This window comes from Sapajus apella, unplaced genomic scaffold (assembly GCF_009761245.1).
Source record: "Sapajus apella isolate SASKATOON/1434 unplaced genomic scaffold, GSC_monkey_1.0 scaffold9, whole genome shotgun sequence".
Classification (NCBI taxonomy): domain Eukaryota; kingdom Metazoa; phylum Chordata; class Mammalia; order Primates; family Cebidae; genus Sapajus; species Sapajus apella.
The window spans coordinates 4,811,649-4,833,815 of NW_022436949.1; positions in this window are offsets into that span (position 1 = coordinate 4,811,649).

Consider the following 22,167-nt stretch of genomic DNA (forward strand, 5'->3'; position numbering starts at 1 on the left):
GCTGGAGGACATGACCACTTCATCATCTTTGAATCGTTGTTACCTGGTAAAATACTCAGAGTAAGGTGCACAGTACATATTTGTTCAAAATAATTAAGAAAAATTCCTGCTCTTCAGCACTTCATGAAATTGTCCAATCAGATGAGAGAGTAAGCCAATTTCCCGTGTCTACATTTCTTTTTTTTTCTTTTTTTTTTCTTTTTTTTTTTTTTTTTTTTTTGTTGAGATGGAGTCTTGCTCTTTTGCCAGGCTGGAGTGCTGTGAAATGATCTCGGCACACTGCAACCTCCATCTCCCGGATTCAAGCGATTTCCCTGCCTCGGCCTCCTGAGTAGCTGGGATTACAGGTGCACACCACCATGCCCGGCTAATTTTTTGTATTTTAGTAGAGACGGGGTTTCACCACGGCCAGGATGGTCTCGATCTCCTGACCTCATGATCCGCCGGTCTCAGCTTTCCAAAGTGTTGGAATTACAGGCGTGAGCCACCCCACCCCAAGTATACATTTCTGAGAGCTAATTTTAGACTGCAAATGTGAGAGAAATTCAGTAATTAAGATTTACAGAAATTTTGCAGATAAAAGATGGGTGTTTCAGAACCATGAATGTTTAACAATTTGTCAATTCAATATACACTAATCCGAATATTTTAGATCCTTCATTATCCTTTGCTTTCCTTTTATGTTTAGCTATACTTTGTGAAGCGTCGCTTTGTAATATTGAATAATAATTCATAGCATTATTTCTGATGTCCAACATAGAAGACAATCAATTTAAAAATAGATCAAGACAATGGATGATTAACAAATCAAATAACTTAAGAAATGATATTCCTCTGAAATGTATCAAAGACCTATTTGGTAATAATTACATAGAATAGGCCAATTTGAAGCATACCATATTTATGTGAAAGTTGTTTTAAAAATATTCTCCTGCATTTCAACCCATTTTTAGAAAAAAGTATAGTAGCTTAGAAAAAAACCTCAAAAATGTGTTGATAAGCATTTAAATAATTTTGTGTTTTATATGAGTTATATAATGAAGATTTGTTTATTGATTTCCACTAATCTTCAGTTATAAAATTAATAATTTCAATAAACATCTGTGATGTTAGATGAAAACCCATAGATAATGCCTTCTTTGTGCCAAGATAAGAATAATTCATAAAAATGTATGGCTAAATCTCATTGAAAATAATTTATAAACAATGCTGCAAATATTTTACATTTTTATCGTAGCATTAAGTAGTGCTGCATTCAAATCTGTGACTGTAGAAACTTCTTAACAATTTGTAGAATTATTGATAGATACAAAAATTTCTAGATATATTATCCTATCCTTTTCTTAGGAGAATATTTTTAATAATGATATTTTGCTTAGAACTTAAAAGATTCATTCAAGTATAAGTAAATGAGTTTTCCTACTTCAAATAATTATATAAATACAATCAAATATACATAAAATCACTAGTAATTGTTTGTTTGGCATGTTTATTTAAAACAAATTGAGACTTGGGGTACCAAATAAACAACCCTTTTTACAAAGAGCTTTGACCTTTGACCTGATAAGAATTTATTGTATTATTACTGATTTCTCACATCTAGCCCCACATCCCCATATACAGTATGTTTTTCCAATATAACATTTTAAATCTATTAATGAATTCTTAGTTATCTTTCATATGTATTCTATGAACATATTCTTAAAATATATTTATTTTCACAGTAAAAATATTTGATATTACTTAATTCACATCCCCCAAATTGAATTTTTCGATACATATTATTTTGTTATATTATCATCGTCATCATTATTACTCTAAAACCAAATAAGAAACCAAAAGTACATACACTCCATTTGCCTGTTACTATTCAGGAGATATTACAATAATAGCCATCATGAATTTTTCTCTTTTGAGACAAGCTTACTCTGGATTTGGAAATGGAGTTAAAACATTATAAAAATGCTCTATTTTATTATTGAAAATGCAACAAACATTTTGGCATAACACGTAGAGAACAACATTACCTTCTCTTACTTGAATAAAACATTCATAGTTAAATAAAAATCACATATGTCATTTCAGCAACTTGAAAACTGTAGTAAAATAAATATAAACAATGTTACAAATCAAGAAAAACATAATTTTATTAGCTATTTGAAGATTGCTTAAACAGTATAACCTATACTGTTTCCTGGAATATATTTTTTTTTATTGTAACTACATGCCTAGCTAGTTCACTGCTTTCTTGAATCTCTTAAAACTTGTCATTTTTTTCCTTTGAATATCTGCTTCTACAAAATAAAATACATTTAAAAGAAAATAATGTATACCTCTTAGTCCACAACCTGTTACCATTTCATTACAATGTTTAGGTTCTTGAAATAACTCTCAGTAGCCACAGCCAAATCCACTCATGAATCATATATGAATGGTTTGTAGTGACTTACGAATCTATTCTTAGCAAAATTCTACTAACCTGAACATCTTTCTTAAAGTTTTGTAATGTAACACTAGTAACTTATTTAAAAGTTTAAGTCATATAGTGATCTCCCTCCATATCAAGCGATAATTTCTTTCTCAGGGCTAGAGTGAAAACACCAAGTCTCCCCTTTGCTTGTTCTGTAGAAATCAGCTTTAGGAAAGGTGATAGTTTGTAAGTTTCTGGCAAATTCTGAAGAACAGTAATAATATTAAGAGACTCCAAGTAGGTTCAGAATTTTCACAGTCATCAACATTCATGAAAAGAGTTAATTAATTTTTCAATTGAGTTTAAATTGAAATTCAAAGTAACTGAAGCAGGGCAAAAATTATATATATATATTTTCTCAGCCATTTGTAAAGGTAAAAAATTATTTGGTTTAAAATATACAGTGTTATATAAGACAAGGAGTCAAATTCATGGATATCATATAGGAAAAAATGAAGTTTCCCTTTGACTGTTTAGCGCTAAAATAAGAAAAATCCACAAATTCTTCAAGAATGCTTCTGGAATTTGCTATCCCAGAGAAGAAACTGTCTACGTCCCACTCCTACCACAGGGAATTTAGAGTCTGGTTTCATTACAAACCTGCAGACCATGGAAAAGATAGAGTTCTGCATCTTACCCACAGGTCTAAGAATTAAATAAATAACATCGCCAAAAATACAACTTGCCTTAGATGTGTGTTTTAACAATTTATTATTTCATTAAAATAGTGAAATATTTAATGATGTTTGGATAGAAAATATTAATCATATTTGAATACATATTTCTTCCTCCTTTCATACCCTTAATGGATCATAAAATATAATATTTTCTGGATTATATGACCCAAGATGTCCATCCCTCAAAAGTAGCATAGATGGTTTCTTCATTTCACCGTTTCCACATGCAGCACAGAAGCAGCTCCGAAAGATTGCCAAAGGGAAAAACCCTTAGTGTTTTCTGTCTACAAAACATATTTTATGAATAGATTCCAACTGCTTTAATAATCCATCTTGATAAGTTTGTTCCTACTCTTAAGAGATTACCCCAAATCATGCAACATTTTACTATAATATATATATTATTTACGTAGCAGAGCTCTATAGCCAAGAGTAAAGTCAACGAAAGGCAAATAAATTTTAACTCTGTTACATTCTAAAATAGCTGAAATTCTGCACTATCATCTACTTTTTTTGGCTGAAAAAATACCTTTTCAATATTTTCCAGGAATGCAACAGCCTTTCTTATTCTTCTCTTGGCATAATAATTTTCTTTTACGGATTTTCAGTTTTGTGAATAATTACTGTACTAATATGTGACACATGCTCTTTAATCTCAAAACCAAGTTCATACTCTTGGGTTTATTCCCATTACTCAGTTAAGAGGAAGATTAATTATTACATTCAATTTTTAGAAAATATTTATTAAAAGTGAGCGTCTCTCTTTAAAAAGCTTGAATTTTGCCATTCAAATATATCTTTCTCTCATTTTATATATTTCTGTCTAAAATATTCTGTCCTTTATTTTTAGTGTTGGTGGTGGTAGTGAAGATGGAAAGGGTACTGCTGCTGCTAATGGTGGTTGATAATAGCATGGTGATACCTTAAGTGATTTACAGAGATTGAGAAACAGCCCTATAAGATTTGAGTCATTATTCTTCATTTGTTCAGTTCTCATCATGCCACCATTAGGCTTCCTACTTTCTAAGTTTAACCTTTCAAACTTTATTATTTATTATTTTCAATGACCTCTACCAGCTTTGCTTTTCATTCTTCAATATATTTTCAAACCTGAAATATGGCAATAGTGATCAAACTTCATTTGATTTTTTGATGACAACCAACATTATTTCTGTAATCACATAAACATATATTTCATTTATTGACTGTGGCTTTTTGAAAATTTATAAGACACAGATCAAAAAGTGAAAATTAAAAAATTGAAAAACAAAATAATTTTAAAACAAAATATAATAAAAATATTGCATTACTAAAAACACTGATTGATCTAATACTGTTAATCTATTTCTAATTTTATTCATTTTGATCAACTTTGGAATGACAAAATTAAGTGGCTGATTTAAAGATCATATTTTAAAATGTGTTTTAAAAATAATGCCAAATATTACCAAAAGTAACATTTCATATATATATAATTATCCCACAGATAGTAAATATGTTTACAATCAGCACAACTTATATATATATAACAGCATATTCATGAAGTAGTTGATGATAAAAGACAAGCATGTCAATATTACTGTTAGAAGATTTCTATTTAAAAAAATTCACTGTAAGTAAGATAAGCCCCACTAGTAAGGTCAGTCTTCTTGGAAATGAAAATAATTTTTAAAGCTAGTATTTGTTTAAAATTGGAATATATTGGTTAATCAAATAAACTTTAGAATTGAAATGTAGACATGATTCAGTTCCCTACTGTGACATTTACCAGCTCAGTAATTTTGAGTTAATTATCTAAATTCTCTCATTTTCCTCACATAAATGGAATAATAGTAACACCTCATAGAGCTTCTATAAGGATTAAATGATTTTAGAATATCACAAGACATGTAGTAAGCATTATATAAATTTTTTAAATACAATTATTTTTAGAATACAATATTAACAAGGAAAACTACTTAAAATAATACCTTGCTTTAGAAGGAAGGAATCAAAGGTATAGAGGAAAATAATTATGTTGATACAAGAAAGAGTTACAAAATAAAAGTGATATTTATCCCACCACTTTTGAGGGATAATTCATTTCATGAATTTATACATATTCACACATTTATTCATTCTTTTATTGATTAAAATATTTATTAATAGTATAAAAATATTTTAATTAGAACACAATAAAATTGAGCAAAATGTATGAGCATGGCTATCAATAAAAAATGTCTTTTTACCAATATATTATTCTGCTATTTCTAGAATTTAAACCTTCTGTAAGGTGCAAAATATAACTTAAATCTTATTAAAGAGACAGCCCTATTTTCATGTTGTGACACTGCTTTCTAAGCTATTTTTATCCATAGGTAGTGCAAGCAGAAAATTTTGAAGTACATGTCCATATTTCTCAAACGAAGAATTAATAATGTTTTAGGGGCATTCTTACACCTGGATACAACCTAAAGAAAAGTCTAATTAAGATTGTTCTTGATGATGCAATGACATTTTTTACTGATTCTGATGCTAACCTCATTACAGCAGCAGCTCTCTATTTTTCTCTCTACAGACTAGCATACATAACAATTAACATATGTTTAGGGAAATATTTTCAACAGTTCATATTGGCATGAGCATTAGGTTACAACAAAAAGAATTGTTTCTACTCCTTAAATAATGTAGCTACACAATGTTTCCTAATTCTGTGTAGAATTTTTAAGCCTCAGAGTTGAGGTCAGGCTCATATATGCCTTCATCTATAACACCATGCCTGTCCTTTGGCAACATAAGAAAAAATAAGTTTAAAAATATATATATTTATTTAGATAGGATATCAACAACAGCAAAAGGAATAAAAATGTTTCAAAATATATTCCTGTGTTCGTTTCATACATTTGGAGAATTTAATACCTAAATATATACAGTTTCCTATTCTGCCCTGAAAACTTTAAAAATGTAAAGAAAAATGTCCTGGAATCAAATAAAATGCTCACAAATTATTAATATTGTTATTTTAAATTATGCATTAACAAGGAAGTCAAAGTTTAAGAAAATATTTCTTATAAATAATGCATAGTTCATGGCACATTTCAAACTTAAGAACATCAGTACAAGCCATCTTAACTCCTGTCATGTTAAGTACTTTAACCATAAAAGGTGAAATGGTATTGTAGAAAATCAGAGGATAAATCAGATACAAATTCTGCAGCCTAGACCTTAAAATATATCAGATTTTATACTTTAGACTTAAAATATAAAAGTATAGAGTGCAGATAATGATAACTAAAACAAGCACATGTTTAAAAATCAGAATAACAACAATATCTGTGAATTATATCTCATTCTGGTTTTAATTTGCAATTCTCTGATGATTAATGATGTTGAGTATTTGTTCATGAACATGTTGGCCACTTGTATGTCCTCTTTATGTCTGTTCAGGTCTTTCTCTTATTTTGTAATCAGATTATTTATTTTCTTGTTACTAGATTGTTTGAGTTTTTTATGTATTCCTTATCAGATAGACAGTTTGAAATATTTTCTCTGACTCTGTGAGTTGTCTCTTCATTTTCTTCATTGTTTCCTTTGCTGTGCAGAAGTTTTCAGTTTGATGTAATCCCGTTTGTTTATTTTAATTTGTGTTGCGTTGTGCTTTTGGGATCTTATCTGAAACATCGTTGTCCAGACCAATGTGGCATCTGTATATAATGGAATTATATTCAACCTTTATAAAGAAGAAAATCCTGTCATCTCTGACAACATGGATGAAACTGGAGGACATTATATTAAGTGACATAAGCCAGATACAGAAAAACAAGTACCACATGATGGAACTTATTTGTGAAATCTAAAAAAGTTGAGCTCATAGCAGTAGAAATAATAGTGTTTACCAGAGGCTGGAGGAGAGGGAAGGGTGGGAACAGGGGATGTTTTTCAAAGGCTACAAAGTTCCAGTTAAGCAAGAGGAATAAGATTTTGAGATCTATTGCATAGCAAGGCTACTGTAGTCAATAATGATGTATTGTGTATTTCAAAATAACTAAGCAAGTAAATTTCAAATGTGTCACTACAAAAAATGATGTAAGCTAATAGATGTTAGTTTCATTTAATCATTCCATATTGTATACATACATCAAAAGATAACACTGTACCCCATAAATTTACACTATTATAATTTATCAATTAAAAATAAGATGAATTTTAAAAAGCTATGAGTGCTTACTATGTATCAGTCTTTGTTCCATGAACTTTATTATGTATTATATAATTTATTATTCACTACAATCCTGTGTAAGTTTTGAAAGACTAAGCTAAAATAACAAATTAATTCCCACCATTTAGTGATTTAGAGTACAAGACATTAATTTGTTTTTCAAGTAACATTTCAGGTCAGTCAAGGCCTACTTCACACAGTTATTCAGAAACTTGATCTCTACCATTGTCAACTGGTAGTTTCCAAAGTTGTCATTAACATTTCCATTCTATTTAGCTAAAAGGCAGAAATGAAATGAAGAGGCATTTGGAAGGGTTATAGGCCAGGCCTAGAAGTGGCAGATGTCACTTCCAGGAGATCCCAATGAGTGAACAACCCAGGTACAAACCATGGCACTGAAAGAACAGGGAGGTAGCATCACGATGTGCATTAAGACAAAGAGTGGTTCAAGATAAGGCTGGGACAGTGATTAACGAATAATATATCATTCAGGGTGTTATTAACCATATTAAAAGATCTTACAAGTCATATTAATGAACTTTTTATTTTAAATATAGTGCACTACAGGATTTTAATAATTTTCTCAATTTTTTACATTTTAAAATATTTCTCTGAGTGTTTTTAAACAAATGTTTCATTTCATAACAGTTTTAGATTTACCAAAAGATTGCAATATATTCATACTAGAGATCTAGTATATCTCACACCCAGGTTTCCCTATTATAAACGTATTACATTAGGATAGTATATTTGTCAAAATTAATGACGTCCAGCTCATGGATGTTTTCATGATTGAGCTTTTGGTGTTTATCTAAACACTCATCAATAAACCAATGGTTACACAGACTTTTTTACCCATGTTATTTTCTAGCTATGGTATTGCAATAGCTAGATACCATAGCTAGAAGATAACTTGGGGGGAAATTGGATATATCAGATAGGGGAAATATGATGATATCTTGGAACATTTTTTTATTTTGAAAAATAGAAAAGTGCTCATATTCATTTGCTCATAACATATTCAGTCACTGACAAACTGTTATTGTGTATCTGTACATTACACAAGGTAATTAAGTGCCAATATAAGCAGACATTTAATTAGTTTCGATCATAGATTATGAATGACAGAAGACGAATATGTTAAATTTATCAGGGCTCTTCAAATTACTCTGCTAATTTTGCCTTTCATTTGATAAAATGTAGGTTCCTGGAGGGGTAAAAGAAAAACTACTGTTTTCTTGGAGAGCAGGGAATTCATCTTCCCAGAGCAGATGGAAGATCCAGCTGATCTTTCTTAATTACCTGTACAGAACTATTTACTTTACTTGATGAATTACTGGAACTGTAGTTATTTTGTTATCCTTTTCTAGAATTGCTTCCCTGTTAATATCCTTACTATAAAAAAAAATACGTTAAATTTGTGACTTACGTTTTGCAAAAGTAGTAAGGGAGAAAGAGAAAAGCAGGGGATGAAAGATGAGGAAAAAAAAGTGTGTGAAAATTTAACATTATTGTACTTAGGTCTCTTATTCACATTACAGCTTAATATAAGAGAAGCATTAGAGATATTCAAAGTTGACATTTTTATGTCTATTGAAGAAATATTTATCATTACATCAATTCATATTCATCAGGTATATGGAGCCTATTATTTTAACAAATTCATACTCAGAGATAGTATTAAGCATTCAATTATAAATGCTGACATGAAAATAAGCAGAAATATAATGATATCAAAATTACTCAGGAGGAAAATTAATATAGCAAACTATTGAAGAGGATAAGTTATGAACAGAGAGATAGCTAAGCATCACCTTGAATATTACAGAGAAATACCCTCCAATTTTCTATAGCAGGAGGTGGTAAGGAATTTTATTTAAGTGAGGAAGGTGCTTACTCTTTCTTGCTTGAGTTTCTCTTTCTCTCTCTCTCGCTCATTCTCTCACTATGATATTGCATATAAAACCTAGAAAACTGGTAATCGGGAAGTGTGAAATGTCACTAATAACCACATACTCAGAGCTTGAGACTGCTGTCTCCACAGATACATAGCATCTGACAATGTTGACTGATTACATGGGATTTTGAACATTTATTTTCCCTTTTCTTCCTAAATGCTAATTTTGGCTATTCACCATCTCCATCTCTGATCAACATTATTTATGTTTCTAAAATAAATATAAAGTATCAATATTTATTATGCATTTAGTATAAACATAAATAATTAAAAATAAAAATTACACTATTTTACCCCTATAAAAGCAATAAATTAGAATGTTTCTTTCACCCCATTCACTCTGAGTGGTGTCAATTTTCAACATTTTAACCCTTAGAAAAAAAAATCTCCTGAACTTTCAAATGTTTATTAACAAAGATTTTATCTCAAATCTTCCTAGCAAAACATCCTTATTTCTCCATTTATAATTTTTGAAAATGGTAATTTAATGAGAACATGAATATAAAGAGTTTAAGAGAGGATGTGGCTCTAATCAATCATACAATAAACACTACTTTTCTTTCAATTGTGGCAACTAGGAAGATAATTTTTTCTCATGTGCTCTCTGTCATCCTTTTTCATGTTACATGACATAAAAGTAGGAATAGGCAAAGCAACAAATTACACATTCATGCCTTAAAAATTACATCTCCATAAGATTGCTGATATTTTATCTTTCTTTGTTGCATTTTTCCTGTCTTCTTTCATTTTTCTTTTCTATGTTTTGCTTATTTTGTCACACTACTTATTATTTTTCTATTTTTTATCATTGTTTTTATGCTTAGAAAGTCCTTGCATAGTTGTGGGTAAATATTTATCTCTATGTTTTTTCTGGTGGATTGTGTTGTTAACATTAACATCTTGTTTTGACTGTTTTGTATTGTTTTATAGTGCGTGAAACTAAATTATTTTAATTTCTCATTAATTTTCCTAACATTTAGAATATAAAGTATTTCTTCACCATTCATTTATAATACTGCCTGTATAATTTTTACAATTATTTCTAGAATCAAGTTATTATGATTCTACTTAATACTATTCCTGGGATGGTACCTTCACCATGCTCTGCCATCTCCAAAAATATTACCTTCTCTGGAGTTTTGTTCTTTCTTTTGTCCTTTGATGCTTTTTATTTGTTTATTTACTTATTCTATATCACACAATGCGTTGGATGGTGAGGAACGCAGAAGAAGGCTTCAGACACTAGGACTGTAATACTCACAGCTAGAGGAGGAATCCTCATAGCCTCCAGTTAGTTCATCTGTATGACTGATGCCTGAATTGGTTCTATAGCTCCCTTCTTTCCCAAGAATATTTTTTACTATTCATTCTATTTCATTATATATCTCTACTTGACCATTATTCTATATACGTACCACCACATCAATGTGTTTTTAAAAACCATGTGAAATATAGAGTCAGGTAGAGTGATGCCTCTAGCATTTTTTTTTCTTAGGATTGCGAAGGACCTCTTCAAAGAGAACTACAAATCGCTGCTCAAGGAAATAAGAGAGGACACAAGAAAATGGAAAAACATTCCATGCTCATGGTTAGGAAGAATCAATATCATGAAAATGGCCATACTGCCCAAAGTAATTTATAGATTCAATGTTATCCCCATCAAGCTACCATTGACTTTCTTCACAGAATTGGAAAAAAACACCTTAAACTTCACCTGGAACCAAAAGAGACCCCACATAGCCAAGACAATCCTAAGGAAAAAAAAAAAATGCGGGAGGCATCGCTCTACCTGACTTCAAAATATACTATAAGGCTACAGTAATCAAAACAGTATGGTTCTGGCATCAAAACAGAGATATAGAACAATATAACAGAATAGAGGCCTTAGAAGTAATGCCACACATCTACAACCATCTGATCTTTGAAAAATCTAACAAAAGCAAGCAATAGGGAAAGGATTTCCCATTTAATAAATGATGTTGGAAAAACTGGCTAGCCATATGCAGAAAGCTGAAACTGGATTCTTTCCTTACAACTTATACAAAAATTAACTCCAGATGGATTAAAGATTTAAACATAAGACATAACACCATAAAAAACCCTAGAAGAAAACCTAGGCAAAACCATTCAGGACATAGGCATAGGCAAGAACTTCATGGCTAAAACACCAAAAGCAATGGCAACAAAAGCCAAAATAGACAAATGGGATCTAATTAAACTTAAGAGCTTCTACACAGCAAAAGAAACTTTCATTAGAGTGAACTGGCAACCAACAGAATGGGAAAAAAATTATGCAAGCTACCCATCTGACAAAGGGGTAATATCCAGAATCTACAAAGAACTTAAACAAATTTACAAGAAAGAAACAAACAACCTCATCAAAAAGTGGGAAAAGGATATGAACAGTCACTTTTCAAAAGAAGACATACATAAGGCCAACAAACATATGAAAAAAAGCTCATCATCACTGGTCATTAGAGAAATGCAAATTAAAATCACATTGAGATACCATCTCATGCCAGTTAGAATGGTGATCATTAAAAAATCTGGAGACAACAGATGCTGGAGAGGTTGTGGAGAAAGAGAAATGCTTTTACATTGCTGGTGGGAATATAAATTAGTTCAATTATTGCGGAAGACAGTGTGGTGATCTAGAAATAGAAATACCATTTGATCCAGCAATTCCATTATTGGGAATATACTCAAAGGATTATAAAACATTATATTATAAAGACAGATGCACACGTATGTTTATTGTGGCACTGTTTACAGTAGCAAAGACTTGGAACCAACCCAAATGCCCATTAGTGGTAGACTGGATAAGAAAAATGTGGCACATATACACCATGGAATGCTATGCAGCCATAAAAAAGGATGAGCTCATGTCCTTTGCAGGGACATGGATGAAGCTGGAGACTATAATTCTCAGCAAACTGACACAAGAACAGAAAACCAAACACCACGTTTTCACTAATAAGTGGGTGTTGAGCAACGAGAACATCTGGGCACAGGGAGGGAAATATCACACACAGAGGCCTGTTGAGGGGTGAGGGAGGTAGGGGAGGGATAGCAGTGGTGGGGGGTTAGGGGAAGGATAACATTAGAAGAAATACCTAATGTAGATGATGGTGGAATGGATGCAGAAAACTACCAAGGCACATCTATGGAACAAACCTGCATGTTCTGTACATGTACCGCAAAACTCAAAGTATAATAAAAAAAAAGTATGCCCTTGATTAAAACAATACAAAACATTAATTTTATTAAACCTTGACCCTTAAATACAACTTTTTACATTATTCTATGTGGAACAAAATGGAAGAAAACAGAACTGCTGTTACATACCATATGACAGTTGTTTTAGGGGAAACACATGAGTGATTATTTGCTTTTTGCATTGAATTAGCTACTTTTTCATTGATCACTGTTTTTATTCCAAAGACTTGCAGACAGCTCGACTTTTCAGACTTGGGTGTTTGACAGATATTTTTTTGAAAAGGAGCTAATAAAGCCAGTCACTCCAATGAAAATAAATGACAGTATCTGATAACAACATTAAAATGTATAGTTTAAAGTGAAAACTAAAATCTTGAAAACTTTTTATCTGTCACAGCTACTCAATAGTTAAAGAAATCACAGAAAAGGTTAGTAATTATATTAATAAATGTTAATTTAGTTCTATATTGAAATGTGTCAATATGTGGAAGATCTGTATAACTTAGTTAAATAACACTAAATGAATATTTTAAGAGTTTCTCCATTTTAATCTCTACTATAGAGACTATCCACCTAAGTCACCCAACTCAACTAAAGCTATTTGGACTTGTTGGTCTTTTCAAGAATGTGAAAACTTCCTGAGATAAAAATACTTGAAGATTGCAAGTTAATGGGAAAAAATCCAAGTTCATTAGATAATTAAGCAGAGTCCTAAAATCCTGGCAACAGCTTTCCTTCCCAGAAATTTTAATGACTCCTGTAGACAGTAAATAAATCAATTTCATTGATATGCCTTATCTGTACACAAATGCCTTATCCTTATATGTGCAATTTTTTATACTATTCCTGTTTCTTGTAATGCTTTCTCCTATAATAGATATACTTCTATGTATATTACAAAAAGAAAACAACTTTTAAGTAATATTTTTATATTGTTTCTTTTGCCCATCCAAATATAGGATCCTTTATTTTCTCATGTATGTTTTCTCAATCCATATCTTCCAGTGCTCTTTTGTGTTGATAAATATTAGTGGACTGAGAGCCATTTGATAGCCAAGTTTGTTGTATATTATTCAGTTTTACTTTTTTTTAAGCTCATACTAAGGTATTCAGCACATACTGAATAAAAATAAACTATTGAATTCTAATGGTAAATCATTCCTAGAACTGAGATCGGGCATCAATATTTTTTGAAAAATAAGAACTATTTAAAAGTTAAAGATATTTCAAACAGAGAGATAAGAGCATGTTTTAGGTTGTATAATTGCTTTATATTCAAGCCTACTGACGTCATTCTTCCTGCTATTTTGAGGCTATAGTAGTCATGACTTTTTCTGATGGGTAATAAAGTGATTTATGAAAAATATATGCTTGTGAGTATTCATGAGCAATATGCTAACTTTCTCATTATTTGATACACTGTTCATCCTAGAGTGGCTGCTAGTTGATCTTTATTTCTAATTATTATAAATATCAAAGTATCATACATATCTTCAAAATGTGCAAACTCTATTCTTCTTTCAACATTAGCTGAATCTGAATTGCTGATTTCAGCGACACAGAATGCTTTATTTTCTGGGATGTAAATGTACTACATGTAAACCATAAGATATGTTTCTGTAGAATGCACATTCCTTGTAGAATTTTTCTTTTTAATATTCATGTGTACAAATTAATTTATAATATCAACAGTTGGATGTGTATGAGGGAAGCAGTTTTTCAGCTGCATAAAAATCATAACAATTATTATTAATTAATATAGACATATATTTTTTAGCCTAATGTGTATATAATTTTGGTTTGGTGAAGTCCCTTGATTTTTCTCTGGTAAACGCTGCCTTTTCATTGAGTTTCTGTAATTCCTGAAGCACATGATGCAGGCATGGCTCATTAGAGCATCAAGTGATTGACCACAGCGATTTAGGGATAGCCAAGACGAATCTTAAAAGAAGCAAACCAAATCAAAAAGTACCTTACAAGAACTGTTACTTGAAATACTGAGAAAAGTTTTACCTTTTCATCTGAAGTTGCCAAAATAGTGGGGTTGAATCCTGAAGCCATTGATGGCTATTTGCTCAGGGCCCGCCTGGGAATCATGTCCAAGAGTGATATGCGGAGCCATGGATTGACTTGACTGATTGATACGTTGATTCCCAGAGAATTATCTCAGCCCATGGGTCCAAATATTTCCAAAGCCAAAACAATCCTTTCAAACAGCATGAGGTCATATATATATGTATGTGTATATGTACATACACATGTATAATATACAGACATACACACACATAGGTATATTTCTTAAAAGAACTTTAAATTGGGTATCTATTCTGTATCATCTATAAATGGCATAGGAAAACTAACTCTACTTTTAGCTCACTCTTGCCAGAAATACATCATAAAACAGAAGAATGAATCCACAATACACACTATAACCCCATTAAGGTTGTAGATGAACACTATGACTGAGGCAATAGTATTTCATTCCTAAAACACAGACATACTAAATGCATTAACTTATTTTCTCCCCCAATGACTTTATGTACAATTCAAGAGTAAAAATAAATGTCAGTTAAGTTGAAATACAAACTCAAAGTAAATGATAATTAGTGGTTTTAATGTGTCTTTTTATGACAAAAGGAGAGAGACAGTGTTAGTACAGTGCATCATTAGTTTCTAAATATTCTAGATAATGAACAAAACAGAATCATATAAAATAACACATAACTGTATTATATTTAGTATATACCTCTGTTAATCTCTAGTTTGCTGAGCTCAAAAGCACAAACAACACAACTGATAGCTTTTAGAATTATATTGGAATTTATACTAAACTATACAATAAATAAGTCCATATCTAGTTTGTATTTGCTATTCTACATTCATTTTATAATGTTATGAAATGTTCTGTTATTATTTTAAGCACTAACTCCAATACATTTGAGTAAGATGTGTCACATAAAATATATTGAACCACAGCATGAAATTTGGCAAGAAAAAGAATAGCATTCTAATTACATTATAAGTAATGCTATTTTAAGATTTTACTTGTATACTATAACCAGATCAGTAAAGGTTGCTCCCTGATAGATAGGTTAATAAAATATCTAATAGTTTCACAACTGAAAAAATTATCTACGTAAATTTATATTATTAACAAGAATAAAATACCAAATGCTTCATTCTGAAAAAAAAATTATATGAATGGTAAAATATTATATTACACTCCGATTTGAAATCCATATAATAAACTCTTGAAAATTTAAGAAGCAGCTTTTAGTTACATTTTATTTTGACAAAGCTATATTAAGAAAATTATGGTTGACATTTAAAATGTGAGGTGAATATCACATAATAATGCAATTAACCATTTTAAGGCACACAATTCATTGGTATTTAGCGTATTCACAATGCTGTGCAATCACCAGCTCTCTATAGTTTCAAAAGTTTTTCATCACCTCATAAAAACAGGACATACCTTTCAGGTAGTCATCTTCATCTCCTACATGCCCCAGCTGCTCCTGCTAAACTTGAATCTGCTTTTAACTTTTGTAAGCTTGCCTATTTTTTACCTATCAATTAAAGAATCACAGAATATGTGATCTTTTGTGCCTGGCTTCTTTCACATAGCACAATATTTTCAAGTTTTATACACATGGTGTTATGTATTGGTACTTTATTCTCTTTTCACAGAATAACATTTTATTGCATGCCCACTTGCTTGCCACCATGTATGATGTCCCTTTGCTCTTCCTTTGTCTTCTGATATGATTGTGATGCCTCTCTAGTCAGGTGGAACTGTAACCTCTTTCCTTTATAAATTACCCAGTCTCAGCCTGGCATGGTGGCTCATGCCTTTAATCCTAGCACTTTGGGAGACTGAGGCAGGCAGATCATTTGAGGTCAGGAGTTCACGACCAGACTGGCCAACATGGTGCAACCCTGTCTCTACTAAAAATACAACAATTAACTGAACATGGTGGCACATGCCTGTATCCCAGCTATTGGGAAGGCTGAGTTAGGAGAATCGCTTGAACCAGGGAGGCAGAGTTTGCAGTGAGTCGAGATCGTGCCGTTGCACTCCAACCTGGGCGACAGAGTGAGACTCTGACCCAATAAATAAATAAATAAATAAATAAATAAATAAATAAAACCCCATTCTCAGGTATGTCTTTATTAGCAGCATGAGAACAAACTAATACACCAGCAATGTATAAGGATTCATATTTCTCTGCATCTTCTCCAACTGTTATTTTCCTTTAAAAAAAAAAAAAAACAATAAGTTATCCTGTGGGTATTAAGTGGCAACACATTGTGTCTCCCATCATCTACATTAGGTATTTCTCCTAATGTTAACCCTCCCCTATACCCCTACCCCCTGCTATCCCTTCCCTACCACCCCACCCACCAACATGTTCCCCTCCCTATACACATGTGTACTTACTGTTCAGCACCTACTATGAGTGAGAACGTGTGGTGTTTGGTTTTCTGTTCTTATGTCAGTTTGCTGAGAATGATGGTTTCCAGCTTCATTTATGTCCCAGCAAAGGACATGAACTCATCATTTTTTATGACTGCATAGTATCCCATGGCTTATATGTGCCACATTTTCTTTATCCAGTCTATTGTTGATGAACATTTGGGTTGGTTCCAAGTCTTTGCTATTGTAAACAGTGCTGCAATAAACACACGTGTGCATGTGTCTGTATAATAGAATGACTTATAATCCTTTGGGTCTATGCCCAATAATGGTATTGTTGGATCAAATGGTATTTCTATTTCTAGATCCTTGAAGAATCGCCATTCTGTCTTTCACAATGGTTGAATTAATTTACACTCCCATCAACAGTGTAAAAGCATTTCTCTTTCTCCACATCCTCTCCAGCATAAAAAACAAAGCTGGAAGCATCATACTACCTTACTCCAAACTATACTACAAGGCTACAGTAATCAAAACAGCATGGTACTGGTACCAAAAGAGAGATATAGATCACCACATTATATTTTCTAAGTTTTTTCTTGTGATTTCTTCTCTGCCCTGTGGGTTTTTAAAGTATTCTGTTGAATTCCCACATAATCATAAATTTTCCAAATTTTCTTCTGCTTTGATTTCTAATTTGATCCCAATGTTTTCAGAGAAGATACTCTGTAAGAATGGAATTCCTTACCTAACTTGTGGAGGCTTATTTTGTGCTATCCAGGAAAATGTCCATTTGTGCTTGAGAAAAAAAATGTGTCATCTTTTCTTGTTTGAAAAGTGGTCTGTAGATGTCTGTTTGGAGATTTGGTTAACAGTGTGTCCAGGTCTCTTAACTCCTTGTTGAAATCTGCTGTCTTGGTGGTGTATCCATTAATGAAAATGGAGTGTTTAAGTGTCCAACTATTTTTGTTTAATTGCCATATCTTCCTTTTATTTTGACAGTTTTTGTTTCATGTATTTGCTCTATCCTCAGGTGCAATTTATTTTTTAGAATTGTTATACCTGTTTGATGATTTGACCCTCTTATTATTTTAAAATAATTTAAAATTTAAAGTCTATTCTGCCTAATATTTAGATAGCCATTCCAGTTTTCTGTTGATAATAAAATAAGAATGCATATATAAATTATTGAAAGCAACCAATAAAATAAAATAAAAAGATTGCCAGGAAATATAGCAACACTATAGAATTAGAATGTAATAAAGTAATACATTCACCAAGATGTTAACAGGAAAGAAGAGACATAGAAAAACTTTGACCAGTAAAGATTAACTTGCAAAATAACATAATTCAACTATAGCAATAATTACATTAAATTTAAATAAACTATATCTTTGCCACTTATTTGAAATATTGTTTACTTATATATTATATAGTAGATAATATATAAATTTGTATATCTACTAATGTTCAATATAGAATAATTTATAGAATATATAAATATATATTCTAAGTAATATATATTTCAATCACATTGCAAAGTTGTATTCTATTTCATATACTTATATAAGTAAAAATAAATAGCATAAGAATGCATAGGTAATATACTTATATATTCTAAGTAATACATATTTTCAATCATGTAGTAAAGATTGTCAGAATGGACAAAAAGCAAGAGGGTTGTCTACAAGCCATGAAGAAATCCCTTACCAGAAGTCAAATCTGCCAACACCTTCATCTTGGACTTCCCAGGCCTCGTATAAATGAGATATAAATGTCTGCTGTTTAAGTTACTTCATGTGTAACACTTTGTAACAGAAGCCCAAGCTGACAAAGACAGGGCTTATCCCAGGAATTCAAGGCTGGTTTATGATTCAAATACCAATCAATACAAATTGCCATATTTGTAGAATAAAATACCAAAAATAAGTTTATCCTAACAGAGGCAATAAAATAATGTGAAAAAGATATGAAATATTTATGATGTCTCAAAAAATTAGGCAAATATAGAAGCTTGTTCACTATGATAACTCAAAATATAAACAGCATCTAACATCATATTTAAATGCTCTAATGGTCAAATATATGTCAACTTGGCTAGACTATAGTTTACAGTTGTTTGGCCCATACCATTCTATATATAAGGTATTTCTATATGTGAGGTATTTCTCACATGTAATTAACATTTAAGTCAGTGGACTGTGTGAAGCAGATTATGCTCCATAATATGGATGGGTCTCATTCAATTAGTTGAAGTTCTTAGAAACCATGACAGAGGTTTCCCAAAGCAGGAAATTGGCCTCAAGGCTTCAATATTAAATCTTACCTGAATTTCCAGCCTGCTGGTTTGCTCTAGAATTTCAGACTTTTCGGACCCATAATCACGTGAGACAATTTCTTAAAATGTCAATGTTGCTCTGTGTGTGTGTGTGTGTGTGTGTGTGTGTGTGTGTGTGTAGTGTAGTGTGCATTTCCTATTGGTTCTCTAGTGTATCTTCTCTTATACATTTTCATTTAACTGTCTACTTTGGCTCTTAGAAGTGTAATAAGGAAAGTTTTTTTAAAAAATGCATACCGATTGGAAAAGAAGTGGTAAAACTTTCCTCACGCACAGACTATACAATTATCTATTAGAGCAAAGTTGTACAAAAGGGATATAATGAGAAGCACATTAAATATCTAGTAATGACATTTAAAAAAACAAAGGAAGCAGGTGAAATTAACTTGATAAGATACTTTACTTAATGCGATATATCCAGAATACATCTGATCTTAAAATATGTTAATCATTTCATCTTACTGTCTTTAAAATCTAATGTATGTTTTACACTTAGAGTGCATCTCAGTTTGGACAAGCTCTATTACAATTGGTCAACAACCAAATGTGGCTGAATAGCGGCAATATTGTGCAACTCAGTGTTTGAAAATTCTAACAAGTTTGAAAAACAGTTACATAAACTAATAATTAAATTTGGTAAGCTCACTGCTACAAAGTGAATAACACATTCGTTGGACTGCAAATTCATGCAGTTAAGCAAGCTTTCTCTTGAATTCCAACTTTGAGACTTGCAAATGTATGATATCACTTTCGTTAATTTTATAGTTTGTCAAAATGTGTTTCTTTCTTTCTTTAAAATGTTTTTCATTTGGGGCCAATAACATGAAATGAGGGATATACTAGCTTCCTCTGACTCTATGCTACATGTTAATGGCTAACCGATTAACACTTAACCAAGATACTGAATGGGATAGTAGCACTCAATATAAAGCAGTCTTACCGATGGAACAGAACAGAGGCCTCGGAGGCAACACAACGATATCTACGACCATCCAATCTTTGACAAACCTGACAAAAACAAGCAATGGGGAAAGGATTCCCTGTTTAATAAATAGTGTTGGGAAAACTGGCTAGCCATGTGCAGAAAGCAGAAACTGGACCCCTTCCTGACACCTTACACTAAAATTAACTCCAGATGGATTAAAGATTTAAACATAAGACCTAACACCATAAAAACCCTAGAAGAAAATCTAGGCAAAACCATTCAGGACGTAGGCATAGGCAAGGACTTCATGACCAAAACACCAAAAGCGTTGGCAACAAAAGCCAAAATAGACAAATGGGACCTAATCAAACTCCACAGCTTCTGCATGGCAAAAGAAACAGTCCTTAGAGTGAATAGGCAACCAACAGAATGGGAAAAAATTTTTGCAGTTTACCCATCTGTCAAAGGGCTGATATCCAGAATCTACAAAGAACTAAAACAGATTTACAAGAAAAAAACAAACAAGCCCATTTAAAAGTGGGCAAGGATATGAACAGACACTTTACAAAAGAAGACATACATAAGTCCAACAAACATATGAAAAAATGATCATCATCACTGGTCATTAGAGAAATGCAAATCAAAACTACATTGAGATGCCATCTCATGCCAGTTAGAATGGCAATCATTAAAAAATCTGGAGACAACAGATGCTGGAGAGGATGTGGAGAAATAGGAACACTTTTACACTGTTGGTGGGAGTGTAAATTAGTTCAACCATTGTGGAAGACAATCTGGCGATTCCTCAAGGACCTAGAAATAGAAATTCCATTTGACCCAGCAATCCCATTACTGGGTATGTATCCAAAGGATTACAAATTGTTCTACTATAAGGACACGTGCACACGAATGTTCATTGCAGCACAGTTTACAATAGCAAAGACCTGGAACCAACCCAGAGGCCCATCGATGATACACTGGACAGGGAAAATGTGGCACGTATACACCATAGAATATTATGCAGCCATCAAAAACGATGAGTTTGTGTCATTTGTAGGGACATGGATGAACCTGGAAACCATCATTCTCAGCAAACTGACACAAGAGCAGAAAATCAAACACTGCATGTTCTCACTCATAGGCGGGTGTTGAACAATGAGAACACATGGACACAGGGAGGGGAGCATCACACACTAGGGTCTGTTGGGGGGAAAAAGGGGAAGGGCAGCCAGGGGTGAGGATTTGGGGAGAGATGGCATGGGGAGAAATGCCAGATATAGGTGAAGGGGAAGAAGGCAGCAAATCTCACTGCCATGTGTGTACCTAGGCAACAATATTGCATGTTCTTCACATGTACCCCAAAACCTAAAATGCAATTTAAAAAAAGCAGTCTTACCTCAACTTTCTCCCCTAATTATCCACACAAAATGATAAATCATTTAGAATCTTTTAAAACTACTCAATAAAACATTCTCTAAGAGATAATATACCAAAAAAGTAGTAACATTACAGTTTTTAAAAAGACAGAACTACATGTAGAGTATATTCATCAGTGTAAATGGGTCCTATATCTGAACCAATAGGGACCAAAGATACGTAGAAAGCATGAAAAGTGCTGAAGATTATAGCTTAATATTTGAATAATATAATTAGTATATTTTTGATATATGAAATATTTTGTTTGCCTAGATGAAATTTATTCACAAAACACTTACAGAATTAATTTTTACTTAAATGAGATAAAAATGTATTATTCTGTATCAGACAAAAAGAAACCCAGAAATGATAAATTCAAGTTTTACCCAACATAAAAGCAACAGAAATAATCTCAAAGCACACTTTGAAATCAATTTTCTTCAAAGCACTAAATTTGCAATTATTTATTAATGTTCCAAAACAAGTGATTTTATATTTAAATGACATACATATAGAGAAAATACCCATTTTCTTTTATTGGAATATGTCTGTG